This window comes from Protopterus annectens, chromosome 4.part0 (assembly GCF_019279795.1).
Source record: "Protopterus annectens isolate FY-2018-M chromosome 4.part0, PAN1.0, whole genome shotgun sequence".
Lineage (NCBI taxonomy): Eukaryota > Metazoa > Chordata > Ceratodontiformes > Protopteridae > Protopterus > Protopterus annectens.
The window spans coordinates 1,404,405,702-1,404,431,242 of record NC_056733.1 but is presented as its reverse complement, the minus strand read 5'-3'; positions in this window follow the sequence as shown (position 1 = coordinate 1,404,431,242).

Below are 25,541 nucleotides of genomic sequence, written 5' to 3'. Positions count from 1 at the left end.
TTCTTGTATAGCTCACATTTATGAAAATATTCAGCGGGATCTTCCCAAGCCTATTAAAGCTCATTCTACTAGGTCAGTAGCTACCTCTTCAGCATTCTGGGCCAGAACTTCTTTGGATGACATTTGTGCTGCTGCCACTTGGTCAACTCCCCCATATCTTTGTAACACATTACAATTTGGACTTGGTGTCTAGGGGTAGAGCCTCATTAGGTTCTTCTGTACTCCGGCATGTCCTTCCTTGAGATCTCCCAGAGTTATGGATAGCTGGGGACTCTGACCCATCCTTGATCAATAACAACATGGATAGCATCAGATAAGAGTTATGTACATACCATAACTTGGAATCTGTGCTATCCAGTGTCATTATTCATCACGTTCCCACCCTCCATCCCCCTCCTTCTGCTGACCAGAAGATTCTTGGAGTAATGGTGTGTTTGGTTCTGCTGTTCCTGGGTGTAGACAGTGTCACTGTCCTGATATTTATCTAGCAAACTCAATCTGAGGATTATGGGTAACAGGGTGCTGAGAGAGGCGGAACATGAGTTCAGGAGCTGTTGCTCACTCTGCCGGCTAGTACCTGAGGTCAGATCCAAGACCCATCCATGATGAATAATGACACTGGATAGCACAGATTCCAAGTTGTGGTAAATACAGAACTCTTTTTTTCTGATGTTTTGGATGCCAACTAAAAAGTGAAGGTATGAATTCAAAAACGTTCACTTATGATATATGTTAGAAGTAAACTTTTGATTGACAACATTCTTACTGATCTCCGCATCCAGAAAAGAAATTATGTATCTATCAAAATTTGATGAGAAAGAGACAAACTGTGCAGTGTTGTTAATATAGTTAAGAAATTCCTCCAACCTTTCGTTATTGTCATTCCAAAAAATAAAAATGCCATCCTGAAATATGGTATAGAGATTCCAGTTCTCTTTGTAGCTACTGGTGAACAAATATTGATATTCCCACTCAGCCATAACATAACTGGCAAACAAGGGGGTGCATGCAGCACCCATGGCCACACCAGTGGTTTGCCTGTAAAGCTGGCCTTCAGAATGCATAAAATTATTTCTTAGTACTATTTCTATCAATGTAGCCATAGAATCTACTGGTTCCTAGGTCAGTTCATTTAAATAGTTGGTTCTCAAACCATTTTAGACCCAATTCATGTGGAATGACTGTAAAGAAACTATGTACATCAATATGATGTCTGGAGGAAATTTAATACCATTCAAAAGCCTAAAAAAATGCCATGAATCTTTGCAGACCAGTTCAATATTACTAATACTTTCCTTCAAAATACAATTCAAAAACGTGGTGATAAAGTAGGTCTTAAAACATGAGGCATCCACAGTAGGACAAAAAGGAGGATGGGCCATGTCAGCCATGTATTTTGTGGATTCCAAGTATACTAGCTGTAACAGGCCTAATGTTATGCATAAAGTCAAAATCACTTTTACTGATTTGTCCCTGAAATAACATGTCTTGTAATAAATTGTCAATCCTGGAATAAGCCATGTGAAATTAATTTCTAGAAACTTCCTCATAAGTCATACCAAATAAGAGCATATTCATAGAGTTGAGATAATCCACCTAGTCCATAATAACAAGCCCTCCCCTTTTATCAGGCTTCATAACATGTATACTAGTATCCTGAATAATCTCATGCAACAACTTTCTCACTGTTTAAATTACTAAACCTAACCTCACATGGTGCACTTAAGAGATACCAGATATCAAGTTCACCAAATTTTTCAAAAACCTGTATTGTTTACTGTAAAGGGGCATTAAACACTCTAGGCCTATGCAAGCAATTGCTATTACCAAATGCTCCAATGTTATTGAACCAAAGTGCCATGTTTAATTTCCTTGCAAACAACTTTAAATCAATAATAGTTTTTGTAAAGTCTGCTGTCCTTGCAGGCACAAATGAAAGGCCTTTAGCCAAAATGTTTGCATGTGAAGTGGACACCTGTTTAGAAGTGTCGAATATTTTAAAGCCAGCAGTATTTAAAACAAAATTATAAGTCACTGCAACAGTCTTATCTAAAAGAGAGTCACTAACTGTTGTTTCAGGTTGATTGTTCCAGTGGTTGCTTTTGGGTTTCACCCCTTGCTTCACATAGGTCTTGTTGGATTTGGTGCATCTCCAAGAGTTCCCTCGTTGTTTGTTGCTCCTGATTCTCTCTGATCTCCTGACTGCTTCTATTACTAAAGGGACAGATTCAGCATTCTGTGCTCTAGTTGAACCTCCTGATGGAGGTAGAGGTGGAACTTCCCCTCTAGATTTATACTGATTGGTGGAATAAGGGCCATTTCCTTGGATACCAGGAGGTTTAGGGTATGGTCTACCCTTTACATACTAATCAGTGTCTCATAAACTTGTCAATCTTTCTCTGCAATATAAGATTGCACCTCTTATCCACACTGTTAATAAGGTGGAATCATTTATTTCATAATGACTAAAGTGAAGATCTTCACAAATGGTTTTGTTTAAAGCATCTGCTTGTTGAGATAACTTCTCCAGCTGATAATTGTTGTATTTAACCATGATCTGCATGATGTCACACTCAGCTTTATCAAATACAGTATGTAATTCATGGACCATGTCAGGCTTATCGGCAATAACATTAGGATACCACCACAATCTAAGTCCCTTAGGTACATGTTGAAATTCAATAATTTTAAGCAAACAACTATTCTCCAACTGTAGCTTTTTAAGGAGAATAAGAATTTTTCAAAGGAGCTCAGTAAATCACCCATTGAGTGAAACTGTTCATGAGGAACGGACTGGCATGGTTCTTACTGTATAATATTGAACCATTTAGCCTTCCAAACATTGAAGTCAAAACTAGAAGTTGGATTTCCCATGGGGTCCTGAACTAACATTGCAGTAGCTTGGGTGAGTGGTAACCCAAGACTACATTCAGAACTTTTCATGCCACATTATGTAGAATGCATCATATAACCACCCAAATAAGTTGAAAATTGCTGGCCAACCTTTTGAAGAAGCAGTGTCAGGTCTCTCATGGCATATGTTATGGCTGAGAGGGAAGATCAATATTTGCTCACCAGTAGCTAGAAAGAGAGCTGGATTCTCTATACCAGGTTTTTGAATGACATTTTTATTTTATGGAATGATACTAATGAAAGGTTGGAGGAATTTCTTAATTATATTAGCAATGCTTCACAGTTTTTCTCTTTCTCATCAAATTTTGATAGATATAGAATTACTTTTCTTGATGTGGAGATCAGTAAAGATGTTGTCAATCAGAAGTTTGCTTCCAATATATATCATAAGTCAACATTTTCAAATTCATGTCTTCATTTTTCTAGTTGGCATCCAAAACATCAGAAAAAATCAGTGGTTAAAGGCCAGTTAGTTAGATTGGCCAGGATGATTTCTGAAGCCAAGACCTTTTAGTGTGAGTGTGATGTACTTATTAATATATTTTTAAAAAGAGGTTACCCTATTGATTTTCTAAATGATATATGTTGGGAGGTAGTGAAAAAATGAGAAATGGGCTTTTACCTACCCGTTTTGAATAACACTAGTAATATAGATATGGGGACGGTAAAACATTCCATAGGGACTGAGGACTTCAACAGGAGACTTTTCATTTATACTTTTACCCTGGACAGCCATGCTATAGCAAAATGCATTAACAAAAATTTGAATATATTTTTTACAGATTCTAGCATATTAAGCAAAATAGGTGAGAAACTGTGATTTGTTTATAGGAGAGACAAAACTTTTAAAAATTAAATGGAAACAGAAAAAAGGAAGAAGCACATTATAAATAATATGGTATTAGAAAATGTGGGTTTTGTCCACATTGCTCCAAGATTGTATGTGCTAATAATTTTGCAGTAAGAGGCGTGACCTATCAAATCAGAGGGCATTTCAATTGTAGTTCTACAAATGTGGTGTACTTAGCCAAGTGTTTACAATGCCCCACCTTTTATGTGGGAAAATCCTCTAGGAGGTTAAGAGATCATATATATGAGCATTGCTTAGATATTAGAAATAAACTTACCAATGCTGTTTACAAACATCTTATGGTTTGTGATTCACACAGCTTTGGCTTTTTAATTATTGAACAGGTTAAGAAGGACATTCAGAGTAGGATTATGAATGAACATTTGGATGCTTGTGAACTGATATGGCAAACTGAGTTAAATGCGATTAGCTACCCTGGTTTAAATGAGACTGTTTCAATTAATTCAGTTTTAAAATTGAAGCATTTTGACAGTTTGTGATTTTATTTGTTTTATCGTGTGACTTTTACATCATGTGACCTTGGTGGGTTATTTAAACAGTGTTTTAATATATACTTTTGAGTTCTGATGAAGTTCTGAAAACAGAAAGAACGAAAGCCCTCAATTTTGGAATAAAGCTTTGGCACATTACAGCTGGCATTGAGTTGTCCTTTTGTGCATCACACAGGTGGTGTGTCATTCATTTTCCCTAGCATCTTTGGTTATGGGGATTTGCCAATACCCTTTGCTTAGGTCCAGGATATTGAAGAATCTGGCTTTGCCCAATCTCTCCACCACTTTATATACACTAGGCATAGGGTAGTGTTCGAATTTGTATATGCTGTTCAACTTGTGAAAGTCATAAAAAATTGGGCAGTACCATCAGTTTTAGCACAAACATAACAGGCATAGAGTAGTGTTCGAATTTGGATATGCTGTTCAACTTGTGAAAGTCATAAAAATTGGGCAGTACCATCAGTTTTACCACAAACATAATGGGACTATTCCACTCACTGGTTGACTACTCGATTGCCCTCTTTTTTTCAATTTTTTTTTTTTCAATTTTTTGTTGTGCATCTTCTTCTGGGCCTTCATTATCCTATAACCTTTTTAGCTAACTTTCCTTTATGGTATGGTTTCTGTGTAGAGTGAACTAAGGAAGGTTCATCCAGGTAAGTCAGAAAAGATGTCCCTCTTTCTTAAGATGAACTTCTGGACCTACTATGTTTGGGAACCGATTGATTTTCTAAATGATATATGTCAGGAAGTAGTCAACGAAAGAGAAATGGGCTTTTACATACCCATTTTGAATAACACTAGTAATATAGATATGGAGGCGGTAAAACACTCCATAGGGACTGAGAACTTCAACAAGAGACTTTTCATTTCTACTTTTACCCTGGACAGCTATGCTATAGCAAAATGCTTTAACAAAAATTAGAATATATTTTATACAGATTCTAGCATATTAAAATAGGTGAGAAACCATGATTTGTTTATAGGAGAGACAAAACATTTAAAAATTAATTGGAAACAGGAAGAAGCACATTATAAATAATATGGTATTAAAAGTGTAGGTTTTGCCCACATTGCTCCAAGATTGTATGTGGTAATAGTTTTGCAGTAAGAGGCGTGACCTATCAAATCAGAGGGCATTTCAATTGTAGTTCTATAAATGTGGTGTACTTAGCCCACTGTTTACACTGCCCCTCCTTTTATGTGGGAAAAACCTCTCGGAGGTTAAGAGATCAGATATATTAGATATTAGGAAAAACAAACTTACCAGTGCTGTTTACAAACATCTTATAGTTTGTGATATACACAGCTTTGGCTTTTTAATTATTGAACAGGTTAGGAAGAACATTTACTTTAGGATTATGAATGAACATTTAGTTGCTTGTGAATTGATGCGGCAAATTGAGTTAAATGCCATAAGCTACCCTGGTTTAAATTAGACTGTTTCAATTAATTCAATTTTAAAATTGAAGCATTTTGACAGTTTGTGATTTTATTTGTTCTTTTATCATGTGATTTTTACATCATGTGACATTGGTGGGTTATTTAAACAGTGTTTCATTATATAGTTTTGGATTCTGATGAAGTCCTGAAAACAGAACGAAAGCCCTCAACTTTGGAATAAAGGTTTGGCACATTACAGATGGCTTTCAGTTATCCTTTTGTGCAACAAAGGTGGTATGTCATTCATTTTCCCTAGCATCTTTGGTTATGGGGCTTTGCCAGTACCCTTTGCTTAGGTCCAGGATATTGAGGAATCTGGCTTTGCCCAACCTCTCCACCACTTTATCTACCCTAGACATAGGGTAGCATTCGAATTTGGATATGCTGTTCAATGGGTCTATATTATTTCTTCGACAGCTTAGGTAGTCAATTGCTTAATGATCGACACCTAAGTGTTGAAGTTTCAAAAATGGGAACGTCCATATACACAAATTTTTTCCTCTGGAAATAATTTGCTAGGCCATCCAGAAGTAAAGTTAACTTTTCAATGTAAATATAGTGGGGGGATTTGCCCCCCACACCCCCCGACATGGGGGACTGTGTCCCCCCACCCCCCTAACTAAATACACCAACTCCGAGATTGCTCTACATTGGGAAAAGTGCAAATCCCCGATAACGGCCAAGCGAGTTGTTTCCCGATGAAAGAATTCAAGTATTTGGCCGTTCACAATTTTGAAACTTCGACACTTAGTCAATAATAATTAATGATCATTAATCATTCGACAAACTAAGCTGTCATAGAAATAATATAGACCCTGTTCAACTTGGAGAAAGTCATAAAAAATTGGGCAGTACCATCAGTTTTAGCACAAACATAATGGGACTATTCCACTCACTGGATGACTACTCGATTGCCCTCTTTTTTTTCAAAGTATTAGCACAAACATAATGGGACTATTCCACTCACTGGTTGACTACTCGATTGCCCTCTTATTTTTCAATTTTTTTTTAAAATTTTTCTTGTGCATCTTCTTCTTGGGCCTTCAGTGTCCTGTAACCTTTTCAGGTAACTTTCTTTTATGGTATGGTTTCTGTGTACAGTGAACTAAGGAAGGTTCATCCAGGTAAGTCAGAAAAGATGTCCCTCTGTCTTAAGATAAACTCTTGTAACTCCTATGTTTGGGACTTAAAGATGGTGCCATCCACTACCAGTTAAGAAAAAAAAACAGCAATCATCTCTGCTATTCCTGATGAATGACCTCAGATCCCACACTAACCACATTAACCTGGGGTTCTCTTCAGGATTTCAATATGTATATAACAGGCATTCAAGATGTTTTTCCCCTACCTGTCTTACTTTATAATTTACCTCATTCAGCTGTTAAAGGAATTAATAAGGTTTGTGCCATTTGCAAGAAATGTATTCTTGCTGGTAGGGACCAGAACCAGTATGTGGTCACCTTCTTGGTGCTCTCTGCTCTGAGCTTTCCTGTTATGCATGCTTTGTTGATTAGCTTGAGCTTTTTTCAAAGTGTTTCCAAATAATGGACATTATTACTCCCATTCTGTCCTGCAAACTGTCATGGTGCTAAAGTAAAATAAATAAAGAAATGTCTTCTTTCTTCTCAACAGCCATCTTGATACTTATAAACCAGGAACCCTTCCCAATGATATCAGTGACCATATGCTAACCTATATCATTAAACAAAAAATTCATAGCCCTAACACTAATAATTTTAAATCCTCCCACTCCAAAAAATTCTTTAATCCAGACAGTTTCCAAAATGAACTTAAAGCATGTGACTGGTCACCTATGTCTCATCTTCAACTTGATGAAGCAGGGACCTTCTTTAATACTAGATTCCTTCAAATCCTAGATTACCACACCCCCATTCAATCATTCTGAATAAGAACCAAAATTGCCCCTGGCTTACAAAACATACTGGGCAAAAGATCCTCCTCAGAAATAAGATTTGGGCCAAATGGAGAGCCTCCAAAAGTCCATCTGATCACCTTTACTTTAAACAATTAAGAAATGCTACCAAGAAAGACATTCTCAGAGACAAAAAAGATTACTACCTTAACCTTCAACAAACCCACCAACAAAAGCCACAAAAATTCTAGACAGACATTAACAAACTTCTTAAACCAGGCCACTCTAAATCTCCTACCCCTTCAGGATTTAACCCTAGTAACTCTAACCTGATACCTGATGCCTTTAATAACTATTTTACAGAAGCCATTCTAACCCTAGCTAATACTTTACCACCCATCACCACAACACCATTACATACCAATAATGCTGTAACTCCAACCTTTCATATTCAACCTGTACCCACATCCCTCATTTGCAACCTCCTTCAAAAACTTAAACCATGCTCCCCTTCTGCTGACTGTCTTCCAGCAGAATTCCTGCAAATTGCAGCTAAAGAAATTGCCTATCCCATCTCCATCCTTATAAACAGAACAATTTTAGAAAGCAAAATCCCTTCCATATGGAAAGTATCGCACATCATCCCTCTACACAAAGGTGGATCATCTACCGAGCTCTCCAACCTTCGGCCTATCGCCTTACTCTCTCCAATAGCTAAAATAATGGAAAAGTGCATACATAAACAACTACTTGCCCACCTTCTCCATAACAATTTACTTGCAGACTGCCAGCATGGTTTTAGACCATTTCATAGCATAACAACTGCCCTGCTATCATTTTCTGACTCCATAAACAAAAATCGTAATAATAATACTTTCTCCTCTGCACTGTTTATTGACCTCTCAAAAGCCTTCGATATGGTGAACCATAACTTGCTTATTGACATACTAAAAGCCCAATCACTCGATACACAAGCACTACATTGGTTTAAATCCTACCTTGAAAACAGACAACAAGCAGTACTTTGGAACAATACTCTTTCTACTTCCCTCCCTGTGAACATTGGAGTACCACAAGGCTCTATATTAGGACCCCTTCTCTTTTCATTGTTTATTAATGATCTACATACCAAAATTCCTCAAGCCACCTGCATACAATATGCAGATGACTCGACTTTAATTTGTTCAGCCAAGTCCATAACCTCCCTCCAGTCCCTCACTCAAACAGTAATTAACAGTGTTGAAAATTGGTTTATGCAATACTGTCTCCTTTTAAACCCAAAAAAAACAAAATTACTGCTCTTTGCTCCTACTCATAAGTCACCTCATCCACACTTCACAGTCACCTCTAGCAATGGAACTAACATATCCCCTGACACTACAACCCGTCTACTGGGAGTAACAATTGATAACAACCTTAGCTATGATGACCATATTAATGCTACTATAAAGTCTGTCAACAAAAAACTAGGCACCCTATACAGAATCAAACCCTTCCTTACCCCTTCAGCCAGAATCACTATTGCCCAGACTCACCTACTCTCTACCCTTTTCTATGCTTCTGCAATATATACCAACCTATCTAGAAACAACCTCACCAAACTTTCTGCTAGTTACAATAGCATAGCCAGATTTGCCACTGGCACCCCTTTCAGAACTCACCACTGTCATAACCTCAAACAACTGGGATGGTTAGAACTGCATAACCTACTACTTTGTCAACAACTTGTTATCACCCAAAAGATCCTTTATCACCCTAATAATACCCCAATCCTTACTAAGCTGATTACCCCCTACAAAAATCTTGCAACTCTACGCTCAGCTAACAAAATTCTAGTCTCCTCTATTAAATCTAAAAACAAACCTGGGGACTCACTTTTCGCCAACACAGTAGGAAAAAGCTGGAACCAGCTTCCTAGTGAACTTTCATCTCTTGCTTCCACTCATCTCTTTAAAAAGCATCTTAAAGAATATCTTAAAAATTACTGGCTTTGTCCCTGCTCTAACCCAGACTGATATACCCTGACTGTTGTCTCCTTCCCCTTTTTGCTCTCCTTACACTTCTATACTCCACTGTTCTATGTCACATACCTGTAAAACATTTTTTTTTACAATTCAATATTGTTTTTGCTTTTTTGATTGCTCTCTCTCAAATTTTTGCTCACATTATTTGATCTTAGTGTTAACCTACTAAGGACTCTAAATAACTTATGTCAACCTCAATGTAACAATGTCCTGTAATTTGTTTTGACTATTACTGTATATTGTAATCTTTGTCACTGCTAATGCTTGGAGCTTTTCTCCCCGGGCTTCTACTGAAAATGGACATATATCCAGTTAGACTAGCCCGGTCAACAAATGTAAAATAAAAATAAAATAAAATAAATAAAATCTTAAGCAACCAGAAGTCTCTGGTAAATAAATGAGTCAGTCAACCAAAAGTTTCTGGCAATTAAAACAGTCTCTGAAGTAATACTTTAATAGAGGAGTTAAATGCTCATCCTTGGCTTACCACCTTTGCAGAAATGTGGCTCAGAACTCCAACCTTCAGGACTTCCACTGGTGATCTGAAAAACACATTACAAATGCCCTGCCATGGAGCAAACAGCTCCATCCTCAGTGCTTCTTTCTTCAGAAATATCTTCTAGACTCCAGGAATGTTGTCCAGATTCCTCTGGAACTCATAATATTGTCACAGAGTTTTAATATCTTCCTAATGGCTCTGTCTTACGTAGGCACCTGCCTCTAACTGCCATCAGTCATTTGTACTTTCAGGCATCAAATCATTGATTTGCCCTAAAATTCTGTGTTGTAGCTTCCCAGAAATACTGATCAACAGGATATATCTAGCAGTCCTATATGTGCCCATCAGTACCATCCACTAGGCACTCTCAGTAGCTCCCTTATGTTATATTATATATATTTTGCTTGTGTGTTTGTGTATATGCATGCATAAACATATATATATATATCTATGGGTTGCTGATAAGTGGTCAAAAGCGCATTTTGTTAACCAGAAAAAGTCTGTACAGCTCATCAAGTATCAGCTTATTGCATATTCTGGCTTTTTTATTTGAGACATCATAGTGCAGTGGGCGGGTGGAGGGGTCTCAGAGCGGGTATATAGAATTAGCAGGGAATGTGGGAGGGTGCAGGAAGAGTTGCCCTTGTTTCCTGATTGTTTTGTGCTTTTGATCATGTGGTGATCAATGAGTTATGTTCGACCACTTGCAGTTTGATATTTTGAATTTTTGATATATGCAAACGCACAAATATATATATATATATATATATATATATATATATATATATATATATATAGGGTTCTCTATTTTATACATACATATACATTTATATGTGTGTAGCTATTGTAACATTGTGTGGTGGTTCTCATACTGTGTGTCAAAATGAAAAGTGAAGTGACATAATGTAAATAACACTGTTGTAAATATAAATTGCATTGTCCCTGTGAGACAGCTACTATTTTGTATTAGCTGGAGAGGCTTCCCACAGGGATTGTTGTTGAGCAATTACTTCACTAAAACGGTGTTTAAAAGGAGAGCTATCACGCTGTTAGAGAAGATGGCTTCTCAAGGAGGAGGAGGAGTTTGCATCTGGAACCTGAAGAAACCTCAGTATCTTGCATTAGGAATTCAGAAAGTAGGAACCTGGCTGAAAACACTTTTGGAGTGTGTTAAAGTTTGTATGAGATACTTTTTTTCTGTGTGGGAATAACAGAAAAGGTCCTTTGTACAGTTTCTGTTGCTTCACTTCTGTGTACAAGAAGAGCCTACACCATAGTTTTTCTTATATTCACTAAACTGACGTTATCTTATAGACTGGTGGTCTCTGCTGCTTTACTTTAAACCAATCTGGTGGATGCAGGGAGTATATTTGTGAATGCAAACTGCTCTGGATCATGGCTGAAAATGGTCTGTGGACCATCTCACCTACTTGTTCAACTAAAATATTTGGCACAAAGTTTTGTATGCTAGAATGGATCCTGAACTATAACCTTCATCACCTGAAAGACCATTAGCTAAGCAAATTTTTCTCCAAAAGAAGAGAGCAACAGTCATGTCATGTGGAATGGCAGTTTGAGTACTTCCATGTTTGTTCCAAGATGACAACCATGAAGAAACTGTTTAAAAATATTACTTCTGCAGCTGCAAATGATAGTTGCGATTGCCAAGTCCTTGATGATGCCAAAGAGAATTATGCCTATCAAACAAATAACTAGGGAAGGCAAACTTGAGAGATATTGTGTGGCTTTTGAATTGTGTACCACTAGGTGGGATGGGACCAGAGTGATGTGGCTAAAATCTTCTCAGTCTGTTTTACTGCCAAACCTGTAAAGGTTTTCATGGACATGGAAGGGACTAAAATCTGAACTATGATAAATTTAAAAAAGTACTGTTAGCTCCACCTGGGTGTTAACTCTGAAACACAATCTCAAGAATTTCACAGCTGGACATGGGTCAAGATGGCTAACAGAGAGCAGCAACTGGTGAAAGCTGTGCGACTGAAAACTTTCTCTGACAGCAAATATAATCAAAAATGAATATTTGGAGATAACTTGTTAGCTAATTTTATTTATTAACAGTCAGAGAAATGATTTATAATTTCAAGTTCTTCAAAAGCTGTAGTTTTCCTATCAGAATTATAACTGTTTGGTTAAGAGAAATGGGACTTTAATTTGAACCACTCAGGAAGTAGTACTCAGGATTCTTGAGTTAAAAAGACATACAGTCACTAGTATCTAGTATGCAAGATGTATTACTTAAAATGGAAAAACTAGATGCCAAAATATGAAACAACAAAGTGCATAAATCAGCAGTGTGGAAGAAGCTTTAAATGATCATGAAATGATAATAACTGAAGGTGAGTCTCAGACTATATTTCTTTTAAAACAAAATAACTGGCTAATAGCTAAAGTTAATGATTTAGAAAATAGACAGATGAAATATCATTAGAATTTATGGTATACTTGAACAGTATGAGGGAGACAGTATAATAAACATTATAACAATTTGGCTACATAAAAATTAAATCTACCTGAAACTTATTTTTTTTTTGGAATTGAAAGGGCACATACATTCCTGGAAACCCCTCTGAAGAAGGAAAACTCACTTCCACATTCAATTATAGTTAAGTTTATGAATAGATTAGAATAAAATCTTCAAATATTAAAAACAGCATGGTCCAGCCCACCTATTAAAATAGGTAAATGTAGTCAGATTTGACAATGACTATTGCAGTAAAGTAATGCGTAAAAGAAAATCTTGCTTACCACTGATCAAGGAACTTAAAAAGAACAATATTAAAGCCACTTTAGTGCTTCCTGCAAAAATCAAATTGTTTCTTTCTGAAGGAAATAAAATATTTGACACACTGGAGGAGGCATCCAGTTTTGTCAAAAAACACAATCCTTATTAATACTGAAGAAATTGATTCAAACAGCATATCCCTCAAAAGACAGAATGATCTGAATTCCTGGAAAACTGCTTCTAAAATTAAAAAGTTTAAAAACAAGTGACTTTTATTCTCTGATTGCATGACTTCTATTTTCTGAAACAATACAATAGATTTACCATTTAAGTAAAAACGTTTGTGTTGAACTTTAAGCTTCAAAACATAGTATATATTTGTAAACAAAAACCTACTCCCAATGAAGGCAAGGATGTACAGCCATTAAAATTGAACCAAAACTTTTATTAATAAGGTTGAGCACGTTCATTCTACTGATTCTAGAACTTCATCGGAACCAATTGACATCTAAAACATCCACATTTAAATAATTACAAAACACTCAGGTGTTCCTCCACTCCCAATAAAAACAATTTATCAGTTATCTAATCAAATACCATTGTAATGCTTCATCTTTAAAACAGAATTGACTGAACAAACATCATTCAGACCAGGTCTATTTGTGGCATCAAGTCTGAGCTGCCATCTAAGTTCACAAACATCCAAATGTTCATCCATAATTTTTCCTTGCAAATCCTTATTTACTTGTTTGATAACATTAAAACAAAATGTATATGTGTTAAATTCAGCAATGTGTTTGTATAATGCATTTGTCCTTTTTTTTGTTTGCGATATCTAATACATGTTTATTGATACAGTTTTTAAACTTCCTGCACGTTTTACCCACATGGATGGATTTACCCATGAATGTTTTAGATGTCATTTGGTTCTGATGAAGTTCTAGAATCAGTATAATGAAAGTACTTAACCTTATTAATAAAAGTTTTGGTTGATTTTAATCATTGCACATCCTTGCCTTCATCTGGAGTAGGTTTTTGTTTGTTTATTCATTATTTTGGTCCACAGTATGTATCTGTATTTTAAGCTAAAACATTTTCATAATAAGGAATATAAATGATTAGTTTTACTGTTTTACTATATTTACAGTGAAATACTTAATATATTTAACTAAACTTATAAATGTATTTATAAATGTTAAGCAACTACTTCCTTTAAAAGAATGTCATTAAATTACAAGCAACAGAATGGTAACTTTCTTTAAGACTATATAAGTTAAGAATTTTATTTTATTTGTTTAGCTTTCCTTAATATGTGCATTGCTAGGTTAACTGAATGTCATATCTAAGTAATCTGATAATTAGAAGGGTTAAACTGATGGTGATATTGTTTTCTTTGTTACTGTGTAACATTCCTTTCATGGGTTGAGTCTGAAGCAAGTAACACTTAAAAAAAGCTTGAGAACAAAATAATGTTCCAGTTGTGTGAAAATGCTGGATTCTTGTTTGCCTTGCTTACCACCTGCTTCTTGAGCTGTTTTGAACAAAATTAAGGTCAAAGTTCATCACTGATGTCTGTGAAAGCAGGAAGGGACTTTCTTTTTCTTTTTTCAAGTATATATGTGAGAACTCTACTCAAAATAACATATTTTTTTTCTTTTCTTAGAAGTGAAGAACTGGTAAAACAAAAGCAACATAATAATGTTTTATATTGAGCAGCTGCTGATATATAATTTGCTTACATTTTGCTGAATGTTAATAGCTTATGCTGTAGTGTTATTAACTCTAACTATACGTATTAATGGAAAGAAGTACATTTAGAATTTTGTTACTGATTAAAACAGTTTAAAAGAATTAAGAAGAGTGAGAAATTAAAGAGGAAATTACCAGCTACCAGCTATGCACAATGAATGAAATATGTAAGATTAATAAAAGAACAGTATCAGTAACTTAAGAAATATATACATATATTATAATCTCTAATAGAGAGCTAATAATTAAATAGCTGTTTGATGAGAGATTTTGGAAATATGTGTTATATGCAATAAGGTAGAATATTGTGCAAATAAGACAGAAAAAATATATTTAAATAACAAACTGCTTATAAGATGTATTACATATACCCGCATATGGCAGAATGTGAATGTACAAGATCTCATACAATTTACATAGAAAATCATATAAAATATATGAAAATATCCTGATAGTAGAATTTTGAAGCTTGGTCTTGAGAACTTTGAAGCTTGTTGCATTTTGTATGTTATTATATTCACTAATACTGCCTGAAATAACTCACTTCATAAGTCAGAGCTGAAATTTGACTGTTATATTGCTGAATCACTACTTCCATTTTGATAGAAAGTAAATTAGATGTTTCAATATGTTTGAACCCAGGAATGGAGAATGGGATTTGAATTAAGCACACTGTAACTTTTGAATACAATATGGACTGTATTTTTTTATTTGACTCCATGGAAATAGTAAGACATTCTTTTTGACCTCAATAATATAGATATTTGTATGAATTATTTTAATAAGCTAAAGGATTTTTAAATATTTTTATATTTATTATACTAAGAATGTTGTACAGTTGTGAGATATAGATGCTAGTACTTTTAAAATTAATTCAGATCTTTTGTTAGATCAGTAAAATATGTTTGTATCTTTTAGCATGATGAATGTATATGTACATTTATTTTCTTTTTGTGTAATAGTATAGTATGATTAGTTACCTGTCACCAGTAGGTTTACAGATATCTTTATCTCTTCAGGTCCCACTTTTTTCTCCTTATTTATTTAAAGATGTATTTATATGTAGTCGCAGATATGCACTTTCATTGTTCTGATATAGACCCATTATTTTTTACTAGATCCCTGGAACAGGTGCAAGTTTGGCTAAAGATCACTTAAACTTACTACAAAGTAATTGGAGTGGCAATTTAATTTTAGCAGGGGTGTTAACTAACTGTATATCTAGTATAAAAGATACAAGTGAACAGAAGAAAGCAAAAATTCTGGTATCAGCTAAAGTACTAAACAGATGTAATAATTTAGTTGCTTTAATAATAAATGCAGAAGATAAGTCATTGTTTTTCACTCATTCTTATGCACATGGGATGCAAACTAGAACTGATAGAATCTGTGCCTCTACGGATTTAATAAAGGGAATTTTTCCTTGTCCTTTATCTGATCATAATGCACTAAGTATTAATATATTAATGGATATAAGGAAATTTCAGATTATTTCTAGAATTCCAGCATATATGATGAAATTAAAAGAAATTAAGAATTGTCTTAAGAAACTAATCAAGATTTTTTTTATCTCTGAATGATAATGGTCAAATTAATGAAGTCATACTATGGGACTCTTTAAAAATGCATAGTAAAGCTAGAATGAGAAAATGAGCTAGTAATACAATGAAACCATGGAATAAGAGTTGTTAGAAATACAAGATGAAATACATAAAGCAAGGTTTGAACAACAAACAAAGAAATTAGATAATACTGAAATCATAAAGAAGTAATGACAAAATATCGAACAGTTTTATCTCATAAAGTGGAGATAGCTTTAGAAAAAAAATAAAATTGTACAGTTATGCAATGACTTTTAAAAAATCCACATTGATTAGCTAGTAGAAGTAAGATGTCACAGAAAAAGGTACAAATCAATAATATCCAAAATCCTTACACTAATAAGCTTACTTCAGACATAGAAGAAACGGTTAATATTTGTAAAAATTCCACTAGGACCTTAATAAAGAAAATAATAATCCTGATTATTACAAAATTGACATGTATTTGAAGAAAATGCTGCTAATAAACAATGTCCAGCAAATATCTCTGTTGAACAAGCCTATTACCCTAATAGAAATTAAAGAATTTTTGAAAAAGGGAAAATGGTAAAGCTCCAGGGTTAGATGGTTTAAGTATAGAATTGTACAGAATGCTTCCATAAACTATTTTAGAATTACTGAGTGATGTTATTGGGATAATTCAGAGTGACAAAATAATTCCTCCCTTGTTGACATTTTCTGTAATTTCACCTGTACTTAAACAGGGAAAAGTTAGTTTTCTCATGTACACCTATTTCATTATTAAATGTAGACTATAACATATTTACTTCCATCTTTGCTACAAGATTAAGAGATATAGTAGATTAATAAAGATCAAATGGGATTCATAGTCACTAGATTAATGTATGATACTATAAAAAGGGTAGTAACTATCTTAAATTTAGCAAAAGGAATTAATAAGAAATTAGCCCTAATTAGCTTTGATATCGAGAGAGCTTTTGATTCTGTAGATTGGAACTACTTGTTTAAAACTTTAAAAGTGTTTGCATTTCCAGAACAATTTATCGGAATATTAAAAAGCCTGTACAGAAAATCCAAAGCATATACTAAAATTGGATATTATATTTCTCAAGGATTCACTTTAAACAAAGGAACAAAGCAAGGGTGTCCCTTGTCCCCTCTACTATTTGCATTAGTTATTAAACCATTAGCTAATAGTATAAGAAAAAATGAAAAAAATTAATGAATTCACAATTAACAAGGATCATCAATGTAAAATACAGCTTTTTGCAGATCATGTTTTGCTAAGTATAGGAGATTTAAATTATTCAAGTAAAGAAATAGATGAAGAAACTGAAAAGTTTAAAGACGTATCACTGCTGAAATTTATTAATAAAAAACAAACTTTAGTGCTAAATTAATTACTAGATAGTAAGTTTAAAGATAAGTATGATTTTTGGGGGGAAGGAAAAGAACTAAACTATTTAAGAATAAAAATCTATCAAGATGTGAGTAAGAATATTAATGATTTTGAAAAAGCAATTGAAGTGTTACCTCTTATTAAAAATGGGGTGATTTTTTTTCCTTTCAGGATAGGTTAATACTTTTTAAAAGTATTTTATTATCCAAAATTATAAATTTATTGCATTCAGTAGCTTTAATACCTGAAAAAAAGAAAAAAAAAAAGAAAACATTTTGACTTTATTCTTATGATATCATGAAAAGCCAAGAATTGCTTAAAAAAATCATATAAGGTTATGAGAGTGTGGTGATATTAGATTCCCAGATGCATACTCTTATTCTATTGCAGCAAAATTTAACTCTGTTATGTTCCGGATAGTCCCAACTTACACTAGTAAATGGAAATCCATTCAGGAGAAGATTTTACTAAATTCTTATAAGTTTGTCAAATATGATGAATAGGAAATATGTAACAATCCTTTCATCTGTTTAATACAATTTGCCTAGAAGGGAATTCATTTTAATCTTTAGACTCTGTATATATATATATATATATATATATATATATATATATATATATATATATATAAAATCAATTAAAACTATTAAGATATGTGTTTTTAAAACTCCATTAATATCAAAATGGAAATTATTGTGCTTTCCTATTATACACACCTCTAGAGTTAAGGAAACTCAGAACAATGTTAAAATGAATGAATTAAAAAGGAATAAATTAGTATTATGGCCTGATTGCTTTAAAAAAGGAAAATCTAAGTCACCAGAATATTTAATGAAAAACTGTAAGTTGGACGAATCTGTTAACCAGTTAATATTATCCATCAGTAGGAACTTAAATGAATTTGTAGATAATATGATTGAAGTGGAACAGAACACTATTCCTCCATTATATTAATATATGAATGCTATCATCAAAGGTAAATTGATCTACAAAGGATGTTTGACCAAATTATAGAAGATAATTATAAATAATAATTTTGATGCAAAATTCTGGAACATTTTAGATATTGGTGGATTCAGTGACTCAATAGAGGGTAAGAATGATACTTTGTTACTTGAATCGGGTTTATACTGGAAAGTTTTTTATGTGGATATATATGCATAAAATGTATGCTACTCCCTATAATATCTCTAAGTTTAGTAAATGGCTTCTTCAGTCTGTTGGATATGTAGTAAATATGTAAAGGCTGATTGGGCACACATGTTTATGGGTTGTGAAAAATTATATATTGAGAAGAAATAAGTATGTTTTTAAGGGGTTGTGATCTGATAATTGTTCTTTAGCTAGATCAGTACTACTAATGAATATTCCACTTCCTTTATCTGTAAAAGTCAAACAATTAAAACTGTTCTGGAGTATCCTGATAGTAGCTAGAAAAGTTATTTTAAAAACTGGAAATCAAATTCAGTTCCTACATTCAAATATTTTTTTAAATTTAACAGTAATACTGTGTAACACTGAAAAAAAAGTAAAGAAGTGATCAGAATAAGATCTATAAATTACACCAAGGCTTTAGTAGTTGGGATAGCCTTGCATTGTTGCTATTAATATGTTAATTGTATAAGATTACCTTGATGATTCAGTGTATTCCTAACATTGTATAACAGTATGCTGCATTTCTTCATTTCTGTATATGTATTGTAAATGTGTTAAATTAATAAAAAATGTTCTTAAAAATAATTTCATAGCTGAGTATTTTCTCTTAACAGTGGTAAGATCTCAGTTATATGATGGGTTAGATCCTAATAGTCAACATACTAAAAGTAAAATAATAGAAATATTAGCCATTGACACATTTAAAAATAGATTTGCTTGTTTTAAGAAAGTGTGTGTTTCAAAGTGACCCTAACAATGTAGAAAATGTTGTTATACTGGTATAGATTATTTTGCAATAAAACTACATTTAAATTGAATAACCTATATCTGTAGTAGAGACCATATCAAATTCTAATAACAAATAGCTGTGGACATACTCTGTTTTAAATGTGGGAACAGGGGTTACACAGCTAGATTTTGTACTACAAATAATTATGCTGTTCTACTGTAACCATTGAAAAGTGTATTACTAGTGATTTTGAGCTTATGAAATGTGATACATTACCAGTAAATGAGTCAGCTTTAAGCTTTAGTGCTGCTGCAGAGTTAATTAAGTGTAATGTCTAGGAGATGCAAGTACTGTTCCACTTTGAGAGCAAGTATACACCGATAAAGGTATATTATGTATATGAAAAGAAGACTCCTACTATGAAAGCAGTTGAAGTAGTCTGTGTTCATTGAGATAATAAACATTATCTTAATTCTCGAGTAGAAAGAGAAACTGAGTTTGGAAAGTAGTTCATCTTGTTGCTGCAGTCCCAGTTTAACAGGAGACATGATAATAAGGAAAGAGTTTCTCCACTGCAGAGTTGTGGGAATGATGGAAGAAGGTAATCTTTCTGATAGACTAACTTATCAGTATGTCATGGGGATTCAGTAAGTCAATACCCCTACAGACATGCCTCCATTTGATCTGAAAAAAGTGGGGAGGATCAACCATCTAACATATTTATAAAAGGGTATGATCCAAAAAGATCAAAACATTATGTTAGCAAGCCCTAAAGGCACAATATTGGCTGCATAATACAAAGAGGGGAAGAACCTACACCCTTTAAAGATATATGTCAGCATATATCAATGGTAGATCAGCCTGCAAGAGCAGAACCATTAGAAGGGAGTTAGACAGTAAAATATTGCCAGCTGAAAGTGTTACAAAGCATTGAATATACATGTCATGGCAGCCTAAAACAGTTGTAGACCAAGGATTAGAAATGACTAGCAGAACTGAGGTTTCATATCTGAGTTTTCTGCCAGAGACAGAGAACGATTCAAAACTCTGAACAGATACTGTTTCCTGCCCTTTAACTGAAGTATTTCTTAATGTTACACTTCTCAACACTCACCTCATCTACCAGTAGACTGCATTTATGCCCAGGATAATGCATTGACTATCCCAATGATTTAAGGCCAACTTCCAAGCAATTAAAAGATGGAAATAGAAAGTATAAGCAATGTGTACAACCTGAAGAGAATTCTAAATTTTCTGTAAGGCTAAAACAGAAAGCCTGAGTTATAGGGATAAGTAGCACCCCGACTATTTCAGGAATTTTAATCAGTTTGCTCCACTCTTGAGATCAATCCAGAGACATTTGTGTCATGAACACTTGACTTGGTTATGATCACAGACCTGATCATAATCGTCTTTACTTGTTTTGGATTACTTTAATGTAATCATAAAAGATCTTTCTATTTTTATCTGTAGTTCAAGCTATTTAGGTTAACCCATGCTTTTTTTCCCAAAGGTCTATTACAATTTTACCTCATGAAAGGTGAGAAGTTTAATGTCCCTGTTTTGTAGGTTTTAGTTTTCCTCTTTATAACAACCTTGAAGTATGAAGAGACAGAGATTGGTTCAAGGTCTAGTTATTCAGTTTGGGACTAGTTTAACAACTGTCTCCCATAGTATTTATAACAACCACATAATTAAGTTTCAAAGTATGATCCCTTTCTAAGGTATCACACATTCTGTCAGAGATGCAACTTGGGTTCAAATGAGGACATAGTTAAACTTATTGATACAATTATCAGTCATTTAGACAAAAAGGCTTTTCCATATGAGCAAATGTTCTGGATTACTCCAAAGCATGTGATACATTACAGAACTACCACACTGTATAGCAGGAGAAAACATTACATAGCTTTGTAATACCCTTGTTTGCTAATTATCTGCCCAAATATCTGGACAAACTGTTGGCAGAATAGTCATTTTAGACTTTCACATAGTTGACAGAGGTGTACCCCAAGGGTCTATTCTGGAACAACTTCTGTATTTCTTCATTGTAAACTACATGAAACACTCTAACCTTACACAGTTTTCAGATGATTCAGTTCTCAGCATTAAGATTAACAGCTGGAGATTCCTCACATATTCACCACTGCTCATCACTAACATCTCTACCATGGGTCAATCTAGCTGACAAATTCAACTACATGTATCTTGATTTAGCTTCTATGACATAAACTTCATTTCCAAAGTCTTTCAAAACTCTTAAACAAGTGTTATTCCTCTAGAAATCTGGGGTTTGCTCAAGCATCCTCTACTCTAAGAGATAAAGCACTAAACCTTCACAAATTAGACATAACAACATCCATCAACCACACTTCTATGCAGTGACATCTTTCTCACATCTTGAAGTAATCTTAAAACAGCACTGTCTAAACAAGACCCTTTGGTTGTTTTGCTCATTAACCTGAATACACTTTACCACTCTATAATCCCTTCTTCTGTCAACGTCCAGACTGGCTACCCATTACAATAATACAAATGATCATCCATTGCAGTGAATGATCTCTCAGGTCCCTAGAATAAGACATTAATATACTGCCTTAACCTGTCATGAAAGAGTACCTCAAATTCCTACTTAAAGGAACTAAACCTTTATCAATGGACCATACCTCTCAATTGTCCAGATTTTCCAGATTGTCCAGATTTTTGCCTTATATTTTTGGTCTGCTCCTTTAATCACAAAATAATGACAGACATTTGCATTTCAGTCTTCATATCCTTCAGAAAGCCCGTGCTAAGAAAAAAATCAAGTTATTCTATTAGCTTGCTAAGTTTATAAGAGCAATATTTAAAATCTGTCCCTATTTTTTGACTTTTTTCCCCAAAATATTTTAGGGTTGTCCAGATTTCTTGTACTAAGAGGTTGAGAGGTATGCAATGGACAAATAAGAAACAACAGTGTGATAGATTCAGATCCCAATGCAGCCCTCACTTCTGAAACAAACTTTACATGTCAAGTAAAGTAGCAGCCTTGTGCAACCTCTGTTTACCACTGAATTGCAACTATTACATTTTCCATCTCCTCTTCAATCCCATTTCCTTCCTGCTTCTGACTGCTCTGTGAGTTATTCTACCACTGATTAATATATTCAACATTATCCTATAATATAATTTATATTTTTTTACTTCTCTTTATATGTACACAAAATATAACTACTGAAAATACTTCCATGATATGGTAAAGTGCTTTATTAGTATGAGTTTATATTCAACTGATGTATTTTTAATAGTATAACATAAATGCATTGCATGCCTATACACTGCAAACCAAACCGTTGTCTATTCTGCCTACATGTCCTTGCAAAAAGTGACCAATTTGTATGTATATATTTTTTATTAATATTTTCTATTTATGCTTCTAAAATAAACTTTTTCTGTTTTTCATGTAATACGACTCTTAACTTATTTATGTTGGGCTTTCCTTCTTAGGTCCCCTCAGTAAATGGAGTTCTCCACAGAGCTTACCAAATACTTTTCAAGTGTTTCAGTTGCTATCCAGAGAAATCTAGGCAGCTAAGATAAGAATATTTTCTTGATTTACTGTGCTTGCTTTACACAGTGATTGCTACTGTTTTTCAAGCAATTTCAAAAGCATTTATTTAATTTTGTAACAAAAAAATAATTTCTGTTTTCCTCCAAATCAGCTTGCAGAAGGGCAAATTAGCCAGGGACATAGTTGTTTGGTGGTAGCTTGTTGTTTAATCTGCAGTTGCTAACTTGTTTTGCTGTGCTTTTACATTAAGAAATTCTAGGATCATCCATCTTGTGGAAGAAGCTGTTTACCTGGTCTCTCTGAGTTGCGAAACACTCCAGGGAGCTCAAAGTGTCCTTCTTTATTGGCTAGTGTGCAAGGGAGTCAATTTTCAAGCTTTTTTTCCCCTTTGATAAATCAGCCAAGTTTGCAAGGCTCTGTGCTCATTTCCACAAACCTCAGCAGTGCTTTTCAAGTGTTTCACCTGCAACTAGAGCCATCCAGGCAAAGAGAAAACATATTTAATTGCTTCGTCATGCTTATACTTCCTATATACAGTGATTGCTATTGTTTTTGAGAATTTTAAAAGCATGTATTTAATTCTGTGGCAAAAAAATATAATTTCTCTGTTTGTTGGCTTTTCTAGTTCTGTTTGCTTCCAAATTTCCTTGCAGAAGGGTGAATTAGCCAGGGACTTAGTTTGTTTAATCTGCACTAGAGAGAGAATTTTGCTGTGTTTGTACATTAAGAAATCCCAGATCCATCCATCCTGTGGCAGAAGGTGGTTACCCGGTCTCCCTGAGTTGGGAAGCAATCCATGGAGTTCAAAGTGTGGTCGTTTATTTGCTAGAGAACATAGGAGTTAGTTTTCAGTGTTTTGTTTCTCTGCTATAAATCAGACAAGTTTGCAAGGCTCCGTGCTCACTTCCACAAATCTCAGCAATGCTTATCAAAGGTTGTAACTTCATCCTGAGCCATCCAAGCTAAGCTGATACATGTTGCTTGATTTACTGCACATATAATTACTTTACACAGTGATTGCTACTGTTTTGAGCATTTTTAAAGCATTTATCTAATTTTGTGGCAAAAATCATCATTTTTCTGTTTATTTGCTTTTCTAGTTCTCTTTGTATCCAAATTGCCTTGCAGATTGTGAATTAGCCAGGTACTTATTTGTTGTTTAATCTGCATGTGAGAGCTACTTTTGCTGTGCTTTTACATTAAGAAATTCCAGGATCATCCATCTTGTGTCAGAAGGTGTTTACCTGGTCTCTGTGAGTTGGGAAGCACTCCAGAGAGCTCAGATTGTTGTCATTTATTGCCTAGAAGGTATAGAAGTCAGTTTTAAAGACTTAGTTTCTCTGATATAAATAAGCTGAGTTTGAGCAGTGGGTGTGGTTAGCAGTGCCCTACATAGTTGTGAATGCCTAGACAGTAAAAATTCCCTGTAAAGTATAAAGTCAGGATTAGGTCTGAAACCTGTTAAATAGTGTGTCATTGTATGGAATTAAGCTTAGAGCCACTAGCTTGCACATTGAATAGCACTACCATATCTTATCACCATATAAAATCTTGCCCATAACCCCAGAAACTAGTCTGCATATAGAATATCATATCCTAACAATATATAACATCTTGCCCTTAACCACAGAAACTATCCTAGGAGACTGTTAAAACTGAATCTTTAATCCTAAACAGCCCCCCCTTATTACAGGCCTGGACAACGTAGATATGCAATTTCCTAATGTTTCTGTAGCATGCTTGCTTGACTAACAGTCTGTTTTATCTCCTGGACCCTCTCTTCTTGCCCTGTCCTCTGGTGTAATTGTTCCTCCTCAGATTTCATCCCTAGTGAAAATAATTGTTGGAGGGCAACTGTTGTGGGGATAGTAGTAGTAGGTGATCTGTCTTTGACTCTCCTGCTGCTGTTGGTAACAGGGGAAATAGGTCCTGGGATAAAGAATTGCCTTCCACCTGAAGTTTGGGAACATCCAAGTTAGGACAAACTCATCCCAATCAGAAGCATGAGCATCAGTGCCAAACTCTGCACCAGAAGTGGAGGGATTAACAAAAGGAAATTTGCCAGAATAAGACCGGTGGTCATGACTGTTAGGCAACAAAGAGAAAAGGGAATAAGCTATATGGTTAGTGTACTCATGAGCATCCCTTTATCAATTTCTTTTGTTTACACAAAATCCCCTTATCAGTATAACAGTTAACATTTGTGAATGTAGAATGATATTTATCAGAACCAAACTCAAAAAGCAAGTCACTTTTTATACTATTGTTAACCGTCAAGTTGTTTAAAGAGTCCAGCTATTTTCTTGACATTATGTTTAAACAAAAGCTTCATAATCTCCACACCACAGTTATCCAGAAGTTTTGTATAGCTAACAAAAAACGCCATGTCAAAATCTACCCCATTTAAGGCATTACAAAGTCTTAGTCCTTGGGGAAACCCACCTTTTCGAAATGCACTCTGTAAAATATTAAGTTATCCAGTTGAATGCCTCACAGTTGGTGAAATTTATCTTCAAACTCCCAAAGTTGCTCATTT